We start from the raw sequence: 506 nt of genomic DNA on the forward strand, positions 1-506 counted from the left end.
ACAACTCCCAGAGAACACTTTGGCCACGGCACCATTCTCCGCCGCAGGGAGCGCGGCGCAAGGCACGGCGGGAGTTGGAGTCAGAGGAAGGATTGACGGGTCCGCAGAAAGACGGGCGCTAAATCCGCCTCTGATACTAGGACTCCTGGGATGAGTAGTTTTGGGTTTGTTGGTTGGTTTTTTTTTTTTTTTTTTGGTCCCCTGACAATTCCTAGATAACTACAAGCCCCATCGGTCACCGCGGTGGTTACGGAGACAGATAGGAAAGCATTTCGGTACTTGAAGTTCTCTAGGGCAGCTGCTTGGGCGCTAAGATTTATGGGAAACGTAGTGCTCTTAAAAACTGCAAGTAATGTCGGGAAGGAAAGGGCGTCTGGGAAGGTGGCGGGGGTGGGGGGAGGGTAGCTTAAAGAGAAAGTAATCTGTAAATGAGGCTGATGAAGTCTCCGAGTCCACTGAAACTCCAAGTTAGAATAAAACACCCCAAGAACAAACAGGGCTCGAGA

Source organism: Bos taurus, chromosome 3 (genome assembly GCF_002263795.3).
Source record: "Bos taurus isolate L1 Dominette 01449 registration number 42190680 breed Hereford chromosome 3, ARS-UCD2.0, whole genome shotgun sequence".
Taxonomy (NCBI): domain Eukaryota; kingdom Metazoa; phylum Chordata; class Mammalia; order Artiodactyla; family Bovidae; genus Bos; species Bos taurus.